The 14636-nt window shown below is 32.1% G+C and overlaps 1 pseudogene; it reads left to right on the top strand.

Annotated features, from left to right (window-relative positions):
* Positions 1-8283: 8283 nt before the first annotated feature.
* Positions 8284-9785, top strand: LOC143566133 (UDP-glycosyltransferase 74B1 pseudogene; annotated as a pseudogene).
* Positions 9786-14636: the final 4851 nt, after the last annotated feature.

Genomic DNA, 14636 nt, shown 5'->3' with positions numbered 1-14636 from the left:
AGTAAGCCCTTCAGAACGTTTGATTTGTATATTAATTCGTCTATATGTCATTATGCATGTAGAACATATTAAGAGACGTACAATATCAAAACTGATGAGGAAATTTATTAGTTAATCATTCATAGTATGTTATGCAGTTGCGCATAGTCATCAATATCCCGTCATTATTATAAGCGCTTTCATAATATTTATGGGTCAAACTCTTAGTTATCGGATCCTTAAGCATATCACGAATGTATTCGATACGAAAGTTTGGATTCCTCAACTCGTTTATAAAAGAATAATTAATTTCATATCGAAATTTAATGCAGCATCTCTCGAATTGTTACTGTTTGAGAAAACATGGTAGCTGACTGTATCACAGTAAGTCTTCAATATATAATTTATACGTAATTAACATACTTATGAGTCCACTTATAATTTTTCAACAACACTTATCTACAATTGTGTTGTGATTAATCAACAAGTTATATCATCATGACTTAGGTTGTTGTTATCAGCTTATTATGGCTCCTCCATGATATAAATTTATCTACCAACATAAGAATATATCCCAAAAATTACATTATGTTATCTTTGAATATACCAAAGTTTAGGGTAATCAATCGTTTGAGTTCTCACTTCTTCATTTTAAATTATAGTCACTCGTTTCCTTTAAAGATATTTCAATACTCTTTTAGATGCTTCACATTAACCTAGACATATCTAGTGCGTTGCAATTTGAGTAATATCTGAATGAGTATATACTTAAATATACATGAGGCTTCTACTTAATGAAGCATAAGGAAATAATCTCAATGATCCTTTATCCTCTGAAGGGGAGCAATATTGTTTGTTAAATGTGAAATGATCCATAACTTATGGAACTAACTAACGTCCATTCGAGTTTATCTCATAATGTTATGATATCTATCACGTAAGGGAAATCTTTGAGATATTCATATCAAAGTATGTGTTAACAATGCTTTTACTTATGTAACATATACTGTCAAAAGAATGTCATCTATATATAAGGACATATATGTTTTTCGTTGCTCCCACTCATCTTGAGGTAGGTATATTAATCCACTTTGTTCTTGATGAAAATAATTGTAATAATATTTCATCAAATTATGATGTATGCATTAACCCATACATGGGTTTTATTGACTTACAGACTAAGTGTTCTTTAACCTTTAGTTTAGAACTCTTAGGTTGTTTTATGAGCATGTAAATATGTAAGTCAGTTATTAGGGGAAATTGTATTAATGTTCTTCTAACGTAGCTCTTTAACTATTATAAGCTACTTGAACAATGATGATCCTCAAAGAAATGTTTTATAATATAGGTTATAAGATTCTTTGATGATTTATTCCCTTTTGAATCTAACATTTAATAATCAATTATGCTTCTTAGTGTCTTAACGTTTGTGTTAGGATTTAGTTTAGTTATGAACACCTTTAGGTGATTCAACCAAATCTCAAAACGTTAGCCTGACTTATGGAGTCAATTGTGATTGATGCTAATGGTTTAATTATAAGGGGTAGGATCATTAAACTTTCCAACATTCATTTCAACTTTAGTTAGGGAGGTTACATAAGCATCAAATTTAGTAGGTTTTAAAACCTAGATGGCCTCCTAAGTTGATTATTGGGTAATTTTAAAAGTCTCAGTTTTATGGATTAGCTCTTAGTTAGGTTTTTATCATTTTTAGGATTCTAAATGTGTAAGACTTGGTGCAGTATGGTGTACAAGAGGTGTAACTGGAGCTAAATTTGGAATAAAATTTAATGACTCTCTTCCCTCCGCCTCTTGTATTTTTAACAAGTCATTATAAGGACTTTTACTCCCACTGAACTTAGAAACACTTAAGAAATTAGCATGCTTATAGTCAATATTTTAATACCAATAGATTCTAACAGAGAAACAAGTTAATAATATAAGTTTTTGTAGTTTCGCTTGGTGAGGATTAGTTAGTAAAAAATATGAATTTACCCACGTTTAAGCAACAATGAAACTTTTGTAAGAGTAGTAGTAAATTCTAGATAGGTATGTTTTGATGGAATAGTGTTGTGATGGAGCAGTGTCTTATACAAGATGTGTAATTGAGATAATATTAAGTTTTCACTCCCTCACCTCTTGCAAATCTTGTAAGTTATGACTGGGACACTTAAGGCTCCCACTAAACTCTATTATCTCTAGAAAAACTACATAAGGAGTTTCAATGATGTACGTGATATGGGAATTTCTCATATATATGTTAGACTTGATTTGATTTCATTAACGTCCAGATGTCATAATATACTTAGGGGCATATTTAGAAGAAATTGTATTATGTATATATGAATGGATCTCTTTAAAACCATGGACCATAGAAGTCAGATTAGATACAAGTAAATAGTTTTTTAAATGATAAAAGAATTATGCCTGAATATTCCGTTTTAAATAAGTTCCATGAATGTAAGTGAAATATAACTTCTGCTGAACTCATACTTATTTCTTAAGCCAAGTAATGTTTAGGGCATCTAACACATGATTTAAAATCACTAAAAATGAGATTATGAAATATCACCCTCATCAACCATGTCATGATTTCTCATATAATTTGGTTTTAATGGGTGAATTTATAGGTCTCATTTGTCTTTTGTTAAATTTTATTTGCATGATAACAAAAATTGTGAAAGTATATAGTATCATCTAGTTCTATTTTATAAATGTTTCAATCCAGATATTGATAACAAATAATATGACAGTTTAAGGTAAGAGTGACTTTATGTAGGCTATGCAAACCTCATAACTGTCATAATATAGCTTAAGTATTGATACTAAATTCTGATTAATCTCCAGAATATTTAAGATATCATAAAGCGTAATTAGAAGACAGTTTATCATGGTTCTAATAACCTTAACATTTAAATTTGTCACTAACACTCATGTTAGTTATTTGTTGATTTCAGGTAAACATATAGAACTAGACTCAACCAATCATATGTTAATGGGAATATTAGGATTAGTAGACTTAAATATTGTTAATATACAACTATCAATTTTAGTCAGTTGTTCTTTTAAATTATGGATAGTCTTGTTGCTTATGCCTAATCTAATGACATATTTTTGCAATGAGACTTCTCCTTAGAGAACTTAGAGCTGGAAGTAATACTTGTATTTTGTCTATGAACCTTAGAATTATCCTCTTTTAGGTTTTAGTGGTAGTGAGTTGAATAACATCTTATTTCCAGTACCCTACATTTCTTTTTTGTACATATGTTGCTGATCAACACACTCAATTTCCTTTAGTACTTCTGAGTGTTATAGTTGATTCTTAAGGCACCAACTTATACTATTGAAATTTTTAGTATGTAATGTACTATTAAATTGTACTTATTTTCATGTGTGAACCCTTAATTTTATGGGTCCTGAAATTGTACATTATGATGTATTAAAGGATACCATTTAACCTTATAGTTAGAATTTAGAAGGAATGCATGCATCTTATGAGTTATTTTGATTAGTCTTAAGAAAAACTAAATCAAGAATAACTCTAGTGATAACATTTATGTAAATAAGTTCTTGATTATTATTATTATCATAAGAGACATTGTGATTTACTCATCCCAATTGTTATGCTCTAGTTTTCAATAGAATAATTGTTATTAGAAAGAGCAGTAGGATAGTCACTTCATGTCTTAATGGATAATTAAAACTGAAAAGAGCTAAATGTTATTAAAACTCTTTATGAGACAAAATTCAATTGTGTTTTGAGATTAGAGTGGATGATTTGGATGAGATTGTTATTTATAGAAAAATGTTATAGTGAGTAATATTATGGGATATTAAAAAATACATATTAAAATTTATGATCATTAGATTAATGAATGATCATTAATATGAGGATCATTATATTATTGAAGATGTGATATGTCTATTATTAGCATCAAACTAATAGACTATGATTAAAAGTTTTACTTAAACAAAAAATAAACCACCTTTGGACAGAATTAAAATTTATTTAAGTATGTGTGCAAAACAATTATATCCCATCACCTTTGGGCAGAAGTGATACAATTATTTTAATTATGCACGAGCTAATTTTGCTAGATAAAAATGTAAAGCATCACCTTTGAACAGAAGTGAAACATTTATATCATGTTAGGCAAAACTAACAAAAGCTTTTATTTATACTTGAATGATAAGGTAAATGTAATGCATCACCTTTGGGGCAGAAATAATACATCAAAAGTTCATTCAAATTAAAGCCATTTTAGTCTTGTAAAAAATAAATAATATTTAAGTATTTTACAAAACTATTTAATTAGTTAATAGTAGTTTTTTATTTCTCCGAAAAGAAAAGGTTTCCGAGTTTGTTTTACGAGAAAAAAATAACTCCCGTAAACGACAAATAAGGAATCTTCGAAAATTTTTAAATAAAATGGATTTAGATAAATATAAACTTGGGATAGTTACACGTTTTAAAGAAATCAAGATCATAAACCAATTTCATCTAAAATAAAAGAAATAAGAGATATATGTTAGTTATAATTGATTTATTCAAGGATTTGATTTCAAAAAAATATTGACGTGTTATAATTGGTTTATTGGATTTAAATAATTCAAACTTTGGTCAATTTGCCAATATTAATCCCAACTTAAGAATTGGCCCACATTAATCCCAACTTTCACTGTATTGGCTGTCAACGAACCTTTTCCTAACAGAGTCTAACTCCGTTAATTTTTGCTTACGTGGCTGCTTATGTAGCACAAAATAACATTAATATTTTAAAAACACTCTTTTAACACATATATCAAAGTTCATGGACCATTTGTAAAAATTACCCATCACCATCTAACATCTTATACCACCACCACACCATTACTACCAGTCTACCACTACCACATCAAGCTACCATCACCTCACCATTATCACCACCATCACTACATAAGCATGGGCACCACACCATTCTATTCAGAAAAATCAGAGTATGTGGATCTGAACGAAATCTGAACATTGACAGAAATTTGATCGGAACAAAATAAATATGTTTTGTAGAGATATTCTGCCGTTGTACAATTCGTAACACATTGTTTTCTTATACAAACCCGCTGGAAAACTTAATCATGGCCGGAAAAACGAAAATGACCGGAAAAAGTAGTTAGGCCAGGCCCGGCTATGAGAACGCTTAAAAAATTTTGGGCCGAAGACGAAAATTTTTTGGGGCCTTAATAAAAAGGGTATCTTGTTGTGTTAAACAATTTAGTTTTTAAATAAGCCTTAATTTTTTGGGTCTTATATTTTGGTTGTGTAAAAAACTATATTTTTTTTTATAAAAATAAGGTTAAAATGTCTCAAGTGAGATTAGAACCCATAACCTTTTGGTTGAAAACCACACCTCTTTGCCACTAGACCAAACTAGTGATTGAGTAATTATGTTTAAACATTATATATACATACTATATTTGATAAAAATATATATATAATTTTATTTTTTAAAATTCCGGGCCTATCGAAGTGTCGGGCCGGGGTTCGTCGACCATCCGGCCCTCCCTTATAGCCGGCCCTGAGTTAGGCCACCAGAACAACAATTTTCTTCACCGGAGAAATCTGTTACAGTCGGAACTCGATGTGTTATTACTAAATCAAAAAATGACACTAATATGGCTTGCCGAAAACGCGTCCCCAGAATGGCCTCACCGGAATATCCAGTTTCTTGCCGGAAAGAAAAACGGTTACGAGATCAATTAACACTCTACAAATCATCAAACAATTCTGATCATGCTCACATCCATGGCATGAACGTCGCCGGAAATTTCTGTTGTTACAATGAAAAATATGGTTACCTTGCCGGAAAACCGTTTTAAGCCGGAAATCTTGCCGGAATCGTCAAAAACATCACCGGAAAATATGGTAGCCTGATGTGGTAGTGGTGGTAATGGTGTGGTGGTGGTATAAGATGTTAGAGAATGATGATGGTGATGGGTAATTTTTACAAATGGTCCATGAACTTTGATATATATGTTAAAAGAGTGTTTTTAAAAAATTAATGTTTTTTTGCGCCACATAAGCAGCCACGTAAGCAAAAATTAACGGAGTTAGACTTTGTTAGGAAAAGGTTCGTTGACAGCCAATACAGTGAAAGTTGGGATTAATGTGGGCCAATTCTTAAGTTGGGATTAATATTGGTCAATTGACCAAAGTTTGGATTATTTAAATCCAATAAACCGTTATAATTTATCTCCAAAGTCTTTCATGTTAGAATAATAAAATAATAATTTAATTTGAAACTTGGCGATAAATTAATATAATACATGGAAAAACATAAACATAATACTGATCATATGTGAATGATTCTTATCAATGAATACTTAAAAAAAATTATGAACATTAAGAACATTTAAGAACAGATTTTAAGAGCCTGTTAATAAAGATTCGTTATCCAATTTTAATTCTAGTTTGGGGAACACAAAAAGAACTGATTAATCAACATCACTCTGATGCCACATGTTGATCAGTTCTTCATGTAAGTAATAGAAAACATAAATAAAAATAACCTATGAACCTGTTACAACATGGAGAGTAGTAACCGCAGCTAAGTATGATATAGTCGACATGCTTGTCATCTTGATCGAGTTTCCCTTTAGAATGTATAGTTAAGGATGGTTAGGGTTCTTGAGAGGAACCTGGTTTAGAAGAGAGAGAGGAGACACATGATTTTCTTATGTGTGTGAGATTAGGTTATGATGTTAATTTATTCTCTCTATATATACACCCAAGGGGAAACCCTTTATTAGCTATTAAGAGTAATATGGTTCATCAACAATTACCAAGCTAATATATAATAAGGTGTAATTAACTATTTTGATCTATTATTATATATATGATAATGATGGCCATATAAATAAATATATAAAATATATTTATTCTTACAGCCTAGAGAAGACGAAACCATAGGGAAACATATGTGGATGGTTAAGAAGGATTCGGGAATGGTTTGGATGAGAAACCCGAAGCCGAAGCGAAAATTGAACAAGACGGGTTTCTAGGAAAGTGTCTTTTAGTAAAACGCGCATATATCGGCCTAGAAAATGAGTTACGGAACCCATGATATATGAATTTCAGGTTTCTCAACGAGATAAAGCTGAATATGGTGTCAGGTAGCCCTTCGCGCCGTGAGAAGGGGTTCTATAGAGGATGTTAGTGCCGCGCGAAAGTCCTTTTAGACGGGAAAATTAAACCTAACTTTAATATATTGTGTTTTTAGCCCCCATTCGAGATATTTTCATTCCAAAAACCAAGTACAAGCCCTAGGATGATTTTGCATCATCCCGAAACCTCCGGTTCGTCCGTTCATCGCATGCTTTCGTCCTTTCATCAGATAAGCGAATCCTTTGTGATGCCGATGTCAGGCTAAACCACTGTATTCACTTTAGGCTAGGGTTTTGTGTAAACTAACTTTGATCAGATTCTATGTTTTGAATGAATATAAATTTGATTGAGTGCCTTTAATCTTAATTTACATTAGAATTGATTGTTTAAACAGTTTATGATTTTGATTATCAAACTTTGCATCACTATTCTGGTTGTGTTCATCACATGTAGGGTTTGCACTTATGTCATTGAACCAATAATCGTTAGTCATTGCTAATAACTGATTTTCATACATTAAACTGGTAATTGGGTAAACCGGGGTTCAGTTGGGCCAACAGTTCGGCTAGGGTATCGTTTGTCCTCACAACCCAATTGTTAGATTTAGTAATTACTACACAATTAATTCCTATGAATCTGTGAATATTCGGTCTTCACATTACCTGAACCTGAGTGAATCGCTTTCTCATTATTGTTATAGTTCACTTAAAGTAATCGTGTTTTACTAAAACATCTTTTATAAACTGCTTGACATCGTTTGTCCGCTTAATATAATAATTAATAATTATGAACTTTACTTGCACTTTCCACCGATTCCCTGTGGAGACGACCTTACTTACCCGTACTAATTATAGGTATTTAAGTCTTATAAATACTTGTTTTTTATTAGAGCACGACATATACGTCAGTTTCCTCCTCAATTGATGATGTTCTTGGGTGCCTGGAACGTCATATCAGTAAATACGGTTGACATCCTGTTTCAGGAAGGTCACTTAGGTATTAGGGATAGTAGCAAACGTTGTTCGGAAAAAAAGGTAATTTCCCACCGACGGGAATCTCTGGTATTCAAACACATGATCTTTTGGTTTTACACATAAGTTATCATCTCTCTATATATAGGTCAATAAAGTTCCTCAAATTCATATTCAACAAAAAAAATTAACCAATTAATTAACGAGCATGGAGGTGAAGAAAACATATGTAGGCCATGTGTTGGTGGTACCTTACCCAAGCCAAGGCCATATTAACCCGCTCCTTCAATTTGCCAAAAGACTTGCCTCAAAAGGCCTTAAAGCCACCATTGCCACAACCCGCTACACCATCACCTCCATCTCTAATCCACACGTCACGGTGGAGCCCATCTCTGACGGCTTTGATGGCCGCGGTTTCGCTCAAGCGCAGTCCGAGAAAATCTTCCTGGATTCGTTTAAATCCAACGGCTCACGAACTCTCACCCAACTCATCAAGAAGCACCAGGCAACAAAGCATCCCATCACTTGTGTTGTGTATGACTCGTTTTTCCCTTGGGCTCTTGATGTGGCTAAGGAAAATGGGATTCTTGGGGGACCCTTTTTCACCAACTCAGCTGCGGTTACCGCGGTTTTCAGCCGGATACATGGCGGGACACTGAGGTTGCCACTGAGACTTGAGGATTGCCCGGTGGTGATTTCAGGTGTTCCTCCCTTGAGTTTAGATGATTTGCCGAGCTTTCTGAATGCGCCCGAAAGTCACCCGGGCTATTTGAAGATGAAACTAAATCAGTTTTCGAATTTGGATAAAGCTGATTGGGTTTTCAGCAACACTTTCCAATCGCTCGAATCAAAGGTCATAATTAATATATTGTGCATTATTTTTTATGTATCATGTGAGTTATAAATCTGTAACGTGTGTAATTTTGAAATAGGTGGTGAAAGGCGTAAGGGAGCAATGGCCAGCAAAACTTATAGGCCCAATGGTACCATCAGCTTACTTAGATGGCAGAATTGAAGGTGACAGAGGCTATGGTGCAAGTCTATGGAAACCACTTGATGATGGCTGCACCAAATGGCTCAAGACCAAGCCTTCAAACTCGGTTGTTTACGTATCATTTGGGAGCATGGTGTCACTATCCCAACAAGAAATGGAAGAAATTGCATGGGGTTTACAACAAAGTGGGTTCTATTTCCTTTGGGTGGTTAAAGATTCAGAAAGACACAAACTGCCAAAAGGGTTTCTTGAATTAATTACCACTACACAAAATCAAGAAACTAAGGGTATGATTGTGAGTTGGTGCAACCAGCTTGAAATGCTGGCTCATGATTCGGTGGGCTGTTTTCTGACTCATTGTGGGTGGAACTCGACGCTGGAAGGGTTGAGCCTTGGGGTGCCGATGGTCGGGGTCCCAAAGTGGGCTGACCAGTTGACCGATGCCAAGTTTATAGCGGATGTGTGGGGTGTAGGTGTTAGGGTTAAGGTTGATAGTGTGAGTGGGATGGTGAAAAGAGAAGAAGTTGTTTCGTATTTGAATGAGGTGATGAATGAAGGCGAGAGGGGTTTGGAGATCAAGAAGAATGCAAGAAAATGGAAGGAGTTGGCTAAAGAGGCTATTGATGAAGGTGGGAGCTCTGATCAAGCGATTGATGACTTCGTGATTGTGATTGCATTAAAGAACGCATGCAAGAGATAAGACATGTCTTTGTGTTGATTCTTTTGGAAAAACTCTTGATTTTAGTGTGCACCTGATTACACATGTGCTCTTAGTAATGAAGTAATGAAATTTAAAAATAACTATACGTGTCTTGAAAATTTGTGTAGATATGTGTATCTATTGTAATACATAAAAGGTTTAAATAGAAATAGATTAGAATTAGGAGGCGTTCTAAAAAAGTTTATGTAGATATTGAACGTCTTACAGGGTGTGTGAGTGAGCTTTTAAAACTTGCTTGTTAAAAAGCAAAATGTGTTTGACAAAACTACTTAAAAGGCTTTAAATTGATGTTTTTAAAAAAATTGGTTTTGCTTTTCAAAAAACCAAAAAAAAAAAACAATTTTAAAAACTCATCCAATTACACCCTTAATTGTTATTGATCAAAAAACCGTCAAATTGATTATGCGTATAAAAGTGAAAATTGTGTAGATGAGATATATAACTATATAAACTAATTAAGAGAGATTGGTTTAGATAATTTACGTATAATACACTCAACATTGTTTGGGAAATTTCTGTAAACGAGTATCTTGATTTTCTTAAAGTCGTGATCACACTTTCAGATCAAAGTTATTTGTGATTCACAAATGAATTAAGCGGATAAAACTCAGAATTCTGATAGCATGATTCAAGTATGAGATTTGGTGAAAATAATGAACCAAAGAATACCTCGTATGATCAACTTGATGATTATTAGGTTTAGGGTTATCACAACAATTATTATGTTTTTGAAATTCAAAACAAAGCATACGCTCCTATTGGTTATCATTAAAACTCATGAAAGAAATTTAATTAAATTAAACTTCTGATACAACTTTAATGAAAATATTTAATTAAATTCGATCCCAGCCATGGGCGCTGTCCCCGGATACCCCCTTGAAACCTCCATAACTTAGGGGCTTTACCAACAAAATTATAAATTATAATAATATCAAATATGTGTACACCCCGCACCCGACTTATTTAGATTTATATTACAAAAAACTTAATTAATAAGTCAATTTCAAATTATACTCAAATCACTAACAAACATTCAAGTTGCTCTATAAATAGATTAAAGGAATTGATGTCTTAACGATCATTATGTTTTTTCAATATGTTGATTTTATTATTAGTGGTGATATAGTACATGATGTAATACTTAAAAAAGGACTTGTTATTAGTTTAATTATCTATTAACAAAAAGATGTTGCGTGTAAGTTTAAATCATACAACTAATACAAGAGTGGGATATATTAAACTAAAAGATGTCTTAATCTAAAATTTTATATAAAATAATTTGTAAATAAATTTAATTAAATGCAACACCAGGGTCGTCTCATACCCATACAATGCTAGGCCGGCAACTAGTGTACGGCCTCAGTAAGGGACAAGAAAAGAAAAAATAAATAAAAGATCAGCAAAGAAAAGAAAAACTATATATATAATTTTTTTTAACCTTAATTAGTGATTTGGGCTAAAAATGATTGAAAAGAAACCAACAAAGGCCCAAAAACTTTAAAATGTATAATTAACATTAAGTAAAATCTGGTCTGGCAATGAAGTATAAATTATCATCGATCTTTGGAGAAATCTTTTGAACATGAGGGTCATTATTTATTACTTGTTTTGAACATTTAAAATTTTGAAACATCTCTACGTAACATATGTAACATATGTAGGATTTTGTGATCTCTTAGGAAGTATTTAGCTTCTTTATTTGTAACTAGGTTATGGACTCATGCACGACGTGAGTGTAAATATAGAAATTGTCAAGTAAATAATACATATATAATTTCAAACGACAAGTTATATTTTTTGAGAGTAACTTGATTCTTAATACATATATAATTTCAAGTAAATACAAGAGTGGGATATATTAAACTAAAAGATGTCTTAATCTAAAATTTTATATAAAATAATTTGTAAATAAATTTAATTAAATGCAACACCAGGGTCGTCTCATACCCATACAATGCTAGGCCGTGAGTGTAAATATAGAAATTGTATTAGACATCTTTTAGATTACGCTCATGCACGACGTGAGTGTAAATATAGAAATTGTCAAGTAAATAATACATATATAATTTCAAACGACAAGTTATATTTTTTGAGAGTAACTTGATTTTTAATTGCAATCATATTCATACGCAAATAAAGTATAGAAATACAAACTTATAAAGAATGACTTTACATAGTAGAATGTTTACGAACAAAATTCAAAACTTTAAAATAAACTTTAAAAAATAATATTAATAGAAACAAACAAATTTCACTAATATTAGTCTGGAAAGCAAACAAATAAGAAAATAAGCATCTAGGAAATGACTCAGGCTTCTTTTCTTCCTGGACCGTGAACTGACTACGAAAACTGTTTTTACATTTCATGTGAAAAGTCTTGCACCCTAATAAACTGAAGCACATCCAAAGCGCATTTAAGAATTAGAACCAAACCAAAACCTTTTTAAAATGACATGTTTTGACCATAATCAACTCGTTACGTTTTTTGAATGACCCATTTTAACCCGAACCAAATTGATATATTCTAAAATTGACCCGTTATAATCCGAACCAAATTGACACAATTTAAAAAAGGCCCGTTGAAACCCGAACGAAATCTATACCTTTTTATATTGACTCGTTGACCAAAACTAAACTTATACCCTTCTAAAATGACCCATTTTGACCCGAGTCAAAACAAATCGAAACATTTCTATAATGACTCGTTTTCATAAATAAAAATTGAAATAATACACTTGAAGATTAAGAAGAAAAATGAAGGGTAACACATATACCGTTCTTAGCTTTTGAAATCCATTCTACCAAATGAGAATTCTTTATTACCGGTTATGAAGAACAAAAATAAATATAAAGCTTTAATAACTTCAACCCATTATGTGAACATTTCACTTAATTTTGTGAATCCTCTAAATTCGTTCATATTTCTAAAACCAAACACCAAACAAACTAAATACAAATTAAAACGAAACTAAATTGAAAAAAAACTAATACAAAACCAAAATAAAAAAACGAAAATAAACCCAAATACCAATAAAACTAAAACAAAAACCGAAATGAAACTGAAAAATAGAACCAAAAACAAAAGCTGTAAAAATCAAAACGAAAAACTGAATAGAGTTAAACCCACCTAAAACGAAACTATAAAAAACAAATCGAAACGAAACTGAAACAAAACAAATTTATAAAAACTAAAACCGAACAAAAACCAGAAATCGAAATGAAACAAAAATAGAAAATAAATACCATGAAACTTTGAAAAGAAAATCTCAAAGTCATTAATGAACAAATGTATTATTAATGGTATAGTAGATTATAATATGTTGAATGAAATTAAGTTAAATGTAATTTAATATAATTTTAAATTATTTTATTAGTAAGAAATTGTGAGACTATATATTATTTATAGTAAGATTTAAGATTTGTTGTTTTAATAGTATAGTAGATTGTTGTGGCAACTGATTAAGATACGAATAATCTCAATTCAATCTATAATGGATCCCAATTTAATTTCTATTTATTTTATTTTTGATATATAATTTGTGACACTTCGTTATCATATATTCGCCTATTACAACTACTTGCTTTAATACCACATATCGCTGGTAGGAGAAAAGGGGTGGAAAGTAATTGATTGGTGGGATTGTTATTTTTTTGATAAAGTATAATAATAAATAAATTATAAGGTAATAATTTAAAGGGGTTCCGTCCACTACATCAATTTTAATCATAAATGCCCTATGGTGGTGTGACATCACATGACACATAACACTCTCATAGCTATTTTATAATCTAGTTGTTCAAATAGTTTTGACTAATGATCTCTAGATAAATATATGAATAAGATGAGATATTAAAAGATTAAGAGAAGAAATTAACTTTTTCTATAACCCAGTTGTTAAATGGTTTTACCCATGACCCATAGATAACTTGTATAAATGAGATGAGAGATTAGAATATTATGAATGAAAATTAGGCTACAATTAATTATGGAAATGTTAAAAGACAAAAATGAGAAGTCTGAGAAGGATTTGTGGCCACACAAAAACCTTTCAACAAAAAATTAATAAAATTAAGAAAAAATAACTCAAAATATAATAAAAAACGAAAAAAATTTAAAATCAAATATTTCCTCTGTCATTCTCATTAAAAAAAACGACGAAAAGACACAATGACAAAAATGAAAAAAGACACAATTATAACTGAAGAAACGTGGATCTACTCACTGGTAGCAGATCTACTTTCCTCGGGTGTGATTATACTATTTCACCGATGGTTCTTCTGGGTCTGTGTTCTTCCACCTACAAAATGAACAGCGCCGTTACTTACCCCTCAGAAAGGGACAGAGGGGTCCTCTTTGGGGTAACCCTCCGGCGTGAGAATCAGTATATTTGTGGAGAAGATAATAATGTGTGTAAGAGAGTCTCAAGAGTATTGCTGAATAGCTTAATACCCCCTCATTGTGAGACTGTCTGTTTTGTATGTAACTGACTGTGAGTGAATGTGATTCAATATGATTGAATGTGTTATCACTGCTTGTAACTGTCAATGATTGAGTATGAATGTGTCATCAAAGTGGAGTTGATGCTGTATTTATAGTGCTAGGGTTACCACCGGTTGGGCTCAACCTCGTTGGCTTCCTCCAATCGCACTGCGCCACGTGTCCTCTGGGACACCTGGCGCTTTCTCGTTGGTTGTAATCACGTGGTAACACATGTGTCATGCTGAGTTGTCGACCTTTCATTTGGCAGCTATCAACATCAGCATATTCTTTCTCCTTAAAAAGATGCCTTCTGGAAGGTTGTCTGACGTGCACAATCAAGGTTGCCCTAA

The sequence above is a fragment of the Bidens hawaiensis genome, unplaced genomic scaffold, assembly GCF_021521415.1.
Source record: "Bidens hawaiensis isolate Kalapana, Puna unplaced genomic scaffold, B.hawaiensis_p1.1 tig00022694_1, whole genome shotgun sequence".
Taxonomy (NCBI): Eukaryota; Viridiplantae; Streptophyta; class Magnoliopsida; order Asterales; family Asteraceae; genus Bidens; species Bidens hawaiensis.
This window is presented reverse-complemented; position numbering and strand designations above follow the sequence as displayed.